The sequence below is a fragment of the Macaca fascicularis genome, chromosome 7 (genome assembly GCF_037993035.2).
Source record: "Macaca fascicularis isolate 582-1 chromosome 7, T2T-MFA8v1.1".
NCBI classification, from domain to species: Eukaryota; Metazoa; Chordata; class Mammalia; order Primates; family Cercopithecidae; genus Macaca; species Macaca fascicularis.
The window spans coordinates 72078267-72086022 of record NC_088381.1 but is presented as its reverse complement, the minus strand read 5'-3'; the positions used below and the strand labels follow the sequence as shown (position 1 = coordinate 72086022).

Here is a 7756-nt window from a genome sequence, read left to right as displayed (position 1 = left end):
GAGTGCATGCTGCTCCTACATGTCTTTGTTGTTTCATTTCCATCTTACTTATTGATATAAACAGAAAATATCTAACAAAATTTATACTGGAATTACACTCATTTATCAATAGAAACCACAGGGTAGCTATGAATATCAGAGGTAAGCAAAGATAGAGACAAGCATTCTGTAATAATCAGTTGGCTATGTAGAAATGTCAGTAAAGACTAGTGTATATTTCAATAAAGAATAGTATAATTTATGTGTAAATTATGTGCTCTATATCTTTTAATTTTTATAATTATTTTTGAGACAGAGTGTAGCTCTGTCACCCAGGCTAGAGTGCAATGGCATGATCTCTGCAACCTCTGCCTCCCGGGTTTGAGCAATTCTCCTGTCTCAGCCTCCGGAGTATCGGGGATTATAGGCACTAACCACTATGCCTGGCTAGTTTTTGTATTTTTAGTAGAGACGGGGTTTCACCATGTGGGTCAGGCTGGTCTTGAATTCCTTACCTCAGGTGATTGACCTGCCTTGGCCTCCCTAACTGTTGAGGTTACAGGCATGAGCCACCACACTTGGTCTGCTCTATATCTTTTATATATGTAAAATTTATAATGATTGCATTTACATGTATACATACATGCATATACACATACATACTTCTACATGGTTGTTAAATATTTGCTGGCACATAACCAAAGAGACCACATCCTATCCAGGAAGAGGTGACTACTGAGCACACCAGCATGGTAGAATGGCAGAGTAAGGGTTCTGGTGTTAGGTTCACAAGACTAGCCTAGCATATGGGTTCTGGATCTGACTTACTGTGTAGCATTGAGCAATCACTTATGCTTTCTGAAGTTTAGTTTACTCATCTATAAGATGGAGATAATACTACTCACATTTAAAGGTTGTGGGTAAAAGAAAACGAGATCAAGTGTTGTATTAGAATAGGGCCTGACATTTAGCAGGCTGTTCTCAATTTATTATTATTATTTGAAAGCAAATGTATTATAGATCCAGTTTAGTTCCAGATATGTGGAATGACCTAAGGATTCTCTGATTTGTAGGGAGAGGAGAAACTTGACTATAAAAGCTTTCTAAAGGGCTGCTGTCCAAATTACCAAGGAAGTATTTTGGCACTTCAACTTAACTTGAGGAGGACGGAGCAGGTTAATGAACATCTATCACTTGCCAAGCTTGTCTACATGCAATATCTTCCACTTCATGGATATTCTATAGGGGAATATGTAAAATCTATTTTCTAGTGATGACTGAAACAATATCATCTTTCTCATGTGTTTTAGAGCTTTGCATTCCTTCATCAAAAGTAAAGACTAATTTCCCTCCCTTTGAATCTGGGCAGGCTTGTGGCTCTTTACAGCCAACAGATACATCAGAGCTGACAAAGAATGACTTCCACTGTGCTGCAGCTCATATCTCAACTGTGAGGACAATCACCTTTGGAGCTCTGAGCCTCCATATAAGATGTTTAACTACTCTGAGTCACAATGTTGTGAGGACGCTAAGCAGCCTGGAGAAGCTATGTGTTGGTGCTCTCACCAGTAGCCCTAAACTTTGAGTCCTCCTAATCTCGGCTTTAGGTATCTGAGTAAAGAGCCTGTAGGCAATTCCATATTTCATTTATCAACTCATGTTTAAACTTTGATCTTCCCAGGTGAGGCCCCAGGCACCAAAGACAGAGACCAGCTGCCTACTCTCCCTTTTCCAAATTACTGATCTTCAAAATCCGTGAGTATAATCAAATGATTGTATAATGTCACTAAGCTGAAGATAGTTTGTTATACAACAATAATTACTGGAATCAGAATTATTATCATTCACATTTTACAGACAAGAAAATTGAGGCTTGAAGAGGATAACTGTCTTGTAGAGTCACATAGCTAGTTGTTGGCAAATTTGAAATTCATACTGAGGGCTTCATAACTGGAAATTCTATGCTCTTTATAGTATGCTACATTTTCCTGCTCATTGGAGGGGTGAGAACTGTTGCTCTGCTAACTAGATGGATCCCAGAAGGGCAGGGAGGAGCGGGGGAAGGAGAGGATAAGAGTTAGTCACTGTGGAGAATCCTGAAGATTGCTGGGTTCTTGTTAGAAACACTGGCTGGAGTGGGATAAGAGAAGCCAACAATTTACAAAATGGAGAGGCTAGGTTCAGGCTCTGAAAACAATTCCCTCTCCTCTTAGCAAAAAAAAGAAAAAAAAAAAAACAGCAAGAAACAAAATTTGTCATCTCAATCCGGGTGTTTTGGTGTTTGCAGCTGTCTCTATTGTGAACACAATGTATTCCCAGCTGGGGGTGGAATTGATGAGTCTGTTTGACAACATCCTTTAGGGTTATAATTCCTCGAAGTCTAGATGTCAGTGCTAAGGACTTGCAGCATGTCACCCTCATTTCCCTGCCATCAAGAGACAGCAGATAACCTTGTCTCTCTCAGAGGCCTTGGGGTTCATGAGGGGAGCGGTAGGCCTCCAATCTTGGTCCTCAGCTTCTGTGTAAGGCTTACTGAAAGCTGGTCCAAGGTTGTCTCTGGCTATTACCCTCTCTGAGAAGACCAGTCGTGCCATTGATAGGCATCCCTAGCTTTTTCCCTCTGGTGCCTGTTTACACCTTTGTCCCATCTTCAGTGACGTCTTTGCAATCTTAAGTCTCTACAATAATATCAATCATTATCTTTTTAAGCAGCTTACATACATTAATCACTTATCACTTTATGTGTTTCATGTGTATTCATCATCGTTAATTTACAAAATAATCCCATGGGAATGGCACCCTTATTTTCCCCATTTTACAGATGGGGAAAAGGTGCACAGAAGATACATAGTAATCAACAGAACTGGATTCATTTGCAATATAAAAAACAGCTGTCAATCTTTATTATATATCTTTAGAACATATTAAGTGACATCAGGAAGAAGAGATGAGTAATTATGGATTATAATAACTTTCATTTATTAACTGCTTATTCAGCATCTGGTATTTGGTAATCCTCAAAGTTAGCAATCCATATGATAAAACCATCTTAGAGATGATGATTCAGGGAATCAGAGAGAAGTAATTTGCCTCATGCAACAAGACCTGAGTTTGTCTGATTTCAAATTCCATGCACATCTCTACTAAACTTCTCCCAAGACAGGGTCTATCCGTTGGAGCTTGTCAATCCTACGTCATCATCGCTGCCTGGTTGTCCAAACTCATATGGCTCGATCCCCTTATGTTGTCACATTTCCTTAAATACAGAGCCTAAAGGGGGGAGCAAATGCCAGTTACCAAGGTAGCATAGAGGTGGTATCCCAACTGAACTGGATCATTCCTCATTTCCTTAAATATGCTTAACTATACCCCTTTCCCTAGCCTCAAAATTTTCCTGAACTGAGCTGGCTCATGCCCTTGAAGTGCTTGGTCCAGTCTAGAGTTGGTCTTTAGTTTGTGAAATCCTTGTAAGTTCCTTCTATTCCTTTAAGACTCATCTCTCACTTATCCTACACTCTGAAGCCTTCTTTCACTCTCCTGGACAAATATGGGTAATTCTTGTGCCTTACTCTAGAACCAAGTACATAATTCTTTTAAGATACTTAGTCTGTGTCTATGTACCCACCTCAGTCCCCATCAGACTCAGTTTCTTGGGGACAAAGATTATGTATATATATATATATTATCCTCAACACCTGCATTACCTGGCTTACAGGAGGAACTCAAATATTTTATTCATCTAAGTTTAATTAAATACCTAATTCTGAATGCTTTATACAGATTGATTCAGTTCTTAAAACAGCCCTATGAAAGAGGTACTCTTGTATATAAATTTACAAATGGGGAAACACAGCCACAGAAAGGGGAAGTTATTGTCCAGAATTACGTAGCTAGTAAGAGGAAGAGTTGGGATTTGAGCCCAGACAATTCTGGCTATTGGAACAGAGTCTGTGTTTTTAATCTTTTAACACACTGCTATTATTCCATGGCAGGGACAATTCTAAGCTTTGGAGAGAAGAGTGACCAGAAGACAGACAAGGTTTCTACTTGTCTTAGCCCATTTTGTGATGGTATCATGGGAATATCTGAGACTGGGTAAATTATAACAAACAGAAATTTATTGGCTCATAGCTCTGGAGGCTGGGAAGTCCAATATCAAGGTACTGGCACCTTGGGAGGTCATCTTGCTGCTTTATCAGCCAGCAGAAGACAAGGTGGTGACAGAGAGAGGAAGAGGGAATTAACTCACCATTTTATAACAGCACCAATTCCATCCATGAGGGTGGAGCCCTTATAGCCTGATCACCTCTTAAAGGTCCCACCTCTTAATACTATTATTGGCGATTGAATTTCTACATGAGTTTTAGAGGAGATGGACATTCAAACCACAGACCTGCTGTCAGAGTGGGGGAAATGCCAGATTATGCAAATATGTGTGAAGGGACACATCTACTTACTGTGTTGTGGCTTACAGGAGCCGAGTTTAGGAAAAGAAGCAGTTCTAGTTAAAAGTTCAAGGGGCCGGGTGTGGTGGCTCATGCCTCCCAGTGCTTTGGGAGGCCAAGGCAGGTGGATCACCTGAGGTCAGGAGTTCGAGACCAGCCTGGCCAACATGGTAAAACCTGTCTCTGCTAAAAATACAAAAATTAGCCGGGTGTGGTGACACATACCTGTAATCACAGCTACTCAAGAGGCTGAGGCAGGAGAGTTGCTTGAACCTGGGGGGCAGAGGTTGCAGTGAGCCGAGATCGTACCACTGCACTCCAGCCTGGGCGACAGAGCAAGACTCTGTATCAAAAAACAAACAAACAAACAAAAAACAACAACAACAACAAAAACGGCTTCAGGAACAGAAGGGTAGTGGTAAAAGGATTCTAGAGCCCAAAGCCTGATTCATATTGGACCATGTTCACCCAAGGCAGGAACCAACTTAGCTCAGAAAGGCCCAGTGTAAATGAATCAATGTTTGGTTCACTGACTGTTTAACTGTTGACTGAGGGAGATCAGAGTTCTGTCCTGCACACTGGAAGTGGAAGGCAGAGACCCATGTGAATTGTAGGTGTGGATGATCCCTAGGGTTAAGAGTGTGATCACAGAAAACAACTGACTACAAGAGAGGTTGGCTTTAGACGATGTTGGAGTGCTGCCAATTTGAAATCTGTGAGTAGACTATTAGGATAGATGCAGAGTGACCAGCTGGTTCTGGTTCGGCTGAGACTTTCATGTGCTGGGAACTCACTCAGTCCTGGGCAAACTGGTACAGTTAGGCACCTTAGGTATAAATCTCACTCTGAGGTAGAGTTGCCAAATAAAATATTGCATGGATTATACTTATACTAAACAAACAAAAAATTGTTTATCTGAAGTTGAAATTTAATCGAGTGCCCTGTGTTTTCAGTTGCTAGAATCTGGGCATCCTCTTCTGTGGTATTTGCAATATTGTTGGCCAGTAAAGAAAGAAGGCAACTGTTATTTGGAGAAACTCCCAGATGGGATAGCTTGGGTAAGTCTTTTTGTCTACTTATGTTTGAAGGAAGCTGAACGTGGCCGATACGGTGAGGAGTATCTTCAACTGAGAACTGACAAAAGCATCAGTGGCAGGTTGGTCTAACTGCTAAGTGCATAGACTCCCAGAGCCAGGCAGCCCAGAGTCCGATGAAGGTTCTGCCATTCACTACTTATGTGGTGTCCCTGGACAAGCTACTTTGTCTCCTACTGCTTCCATTTCCTTGTTTGAAAAATAGAGTATAGACAGTATGTCATAGAAATATTGTGATGAGTCAGTGATTGTATATCTAGAAAGCTTTTGAAACAGGGCCTAGCATGTAGCATGGCTATTTATTGCCTAGCCAGCCTTCCTCCTCCTTTGGCTTATATCACTCAGGAGAAAGCCCCCTCCAGACCCTTGGGGCCTGTGGGCCCCTGTGGTCATGTGGTACAGCCTGGCCAAATGACATGTTTAATCTGCAACTGCCCAGTGGGTTCACCTTGCCTACAACAACAGAGAAAGAGTAATTCATGCAGAGCCAGTTGTGCAGGGGACTGGAGTTTTATTATTACTCAAATCAGTCTCCCTGAGCACTGGGAGATCAGAGTTTTTAAGGACAACTTGGTGGGTAGTGGGGAGCCAGTGAGCCAGAAGTGCTGATTGGTTAGGTAGGAGATGAAATCATGGGAAGTTGAAGCTGTCCTCTAGTGCTGAGTCAGTTCCTGAGTCGGGGGCCACAAGATCAGATGAGCTGATTTATCAATCTGGCTGGTGCCAGCTGATCTATCGAGTGCAAGGCCTGCAAAATATCTCAAGCACTGATCTTAGGAGCAGTTTAGCGAGGGTCAGAATCTTGTAACCTCCAGCTGCATGACTCCTAAACCATAATTTCTAATCTTTTGGCTAATGTTAGTCCTACAAAGGCAATCTCGTCCCCAGGCAAGAAGTAGGTTTATTTTGGGCAAAGGCTGTTATTGTCTTCATTTTAAACTGTAAGTTCCTCCCAAAGTTAGTTCAGCCTGTGCCTCAGAATGAACAAAGCTTAAAGGTTAGAAGCAAGATGGAGTCAGTTAGGTTAGATCTCTTTCACTGTTTCAGTCATAATTCTGCAAAGGCAGTTTCAATCCTCTGGAGTCCGTTGCAATGATTGGTCCAGGGAGAAACGGAAGCACAGGTCAGTGCAATCAGAGCCAATTCCTCAGCTCTTGTTAGGACAACTGAGGGAGAGGAGCCCTTTGCTTCTATATGCAATCATATACAAAGGCGTTATGCTGGACCACCCAGTGCCCTGCACAAGGACTGCCTGCTTGAGAATGGGGATGATCCAACATAAAGCAAGACCTGAGAATGGAGAAAAATAGAGATAGCTGTTGTCATGGTTTGAATGTTTATGACCACTCTCAAATTTATGTTGAAACTTCATCCCTAATGCAACAGTATTAAGAGGTGGGGTCTTTAGGAAGTGATTAGGTCTTGAGGACTCCCCCTTCGTAGATTAGTGCCTTATCAAAGGGCTTGAGGGGACAAATTCAGCCCCCCACCTCTTCTGCCGTGTGAAGACACAGCATTTATCTCGTTTTCTGTCTCTCCTTCCACCATGTGAAAAATGCAGCAACAAGGCACCATGAAAGCAGAGAGAGCCAACCTTCTGTAGACACTGAATTTGGCAGTATCTTGATCTTGGACTTCCCAGACTTCCAAGAGCTGTGAGAAATAAATTTCCATGATTTAAATTGCCTAGTTTTTAGTATTTTGTTATAGCAGCACAAATGTACTAAGCTAGCTTCCCTAGTGTGAGTGCCTGGACCCTGCCTTTCCTTGCAAGTGACTGAGAGCACTGCTGTGGCATGGCCTTGTGCATTGGAACCTCGAGGCCATCACTTGTTTCATGTGCAACCTTGGATGAGTTCCTGCACCTCATCACGATATAGTCCCTATCACTGTGCAACCTTGGATGAGTTCCTTATTCCCTTGGCTTTACAATGGAGAGAGTAATAGCATCTCCTTCATAGAACTGTTCTGAAAATTAAGTGAGTTAATATACATAAAGTGCTTAGAATAGTGCTGGGCAGTAAATATTGGATGTTATGACCACTGGGCATTTCTGTTTTATGAGGCAATAAATCCTCTTTGGGGCTTAAATTGGCTTGAATGGGGTGCCTGTCACTTGTTACCAAAAGAATCCTCATAAATAAAAATGCATTTTGAGGAGAATCTGGAGTTCTAGAATAACTTGCACGTCTCTCAGGGAAGAACAAAGGGCATGTTTGTTGAAGAAGAGGAATGTGA

The 7756-nt window shown here is 41.9% G+C and overlaps 1 long non-coding RNA gene across 1 annotated transcript; it reads left to right on the top strand.

The window, feature by feature from the left end:
* The first annotated feature begins 1659 nt into the window (after nucleotides 1-1659).
* On the top strand, nucleotides 1660-7174 carry LOC135971647 (uncharacterized). The gene is made up of 3 exons (XR_010587895.1): nucleotides 1660-1734; nucleotides 5513-5580; nucleotides 7080-7174. It is a non-coding gene; the product is annotated as an uncharacterized lncRNA (long non-coding RNA).
* Nucleotides 7175-7756: the final 582 nt, after the last annotated feature.